The 391-nt window shown below is 55.5% G+C and overlaps 1 non-coding gene across 1 annotated transcript; it reads left to right on the top strand.

The window, feature by feature from the left end:
- The first annotated feature begins 106 nt into the window (after positions 1-106).
- Positions 107-178, top strand: trnam-cau. The gene has a single exon. It is a non-coding gene; the product is annotated as a tRNA-Met (tRNA).
- Positions 179-391: the final 213 nt, after the last annotated feature.

The raw sequence follows: 391 nt of genomic DNA, 5'->3' as shown, positions 1-391 counted from the left end.
GTCCCATCTGGGGTGCGGGGGAGCAGAGTGGCGCAGCAGAAGCCTGCTGTGCCCAGTGATTCAAAGCCAGGGATTGTGGGTTCGAGGCCCATCTGCCAGGTGGCAGAGCAGAGTGGCGCAGCGGAAGCGTGCTGGGCCCATAACCCAGAGGTCGATGGATCGAAACCATCCTCTGCTAACAGTGATTTATGGGCAGCGTGGTGCCAGTGATTCAAAACCACACATTGGTCCCTTTCTCTATAGTGAAAGTTACTGTATGTCTTCCTAGTTGGTGACCTCATGGGATGTGAATCCCTATTGGCCTTATGGATAAGGCACTGGCCTCCTAAGCCAGGGATTGTGGGTTAGAGTCCCATCTGAGGAGTGGGGGAGCAGAGTGGTGCATGACCTC

Source organism: Micropterus dolomieu, unplaced genomic scaffold (genome assembly GCF_021292245.1).
Source record: "Micropterus dolomieu isolate WLL.071019.BEF.003 ecotype Adirondacks unplaced genomic scaffold, ASM2129224v1 contig_8271, whole genome shotgun sequence".
NCBI lineage: Eukaryota > Metazoa > Chordata > Actinopteri > Centrarchiformes > Centrarchidae > Micropterus > Micropterus dolomieu.
The sequence above is the reverse complement of the archived record's forward strand: the minus strand, read 5'-3'. Positions and strand labels throughout refer to the sequence as shown.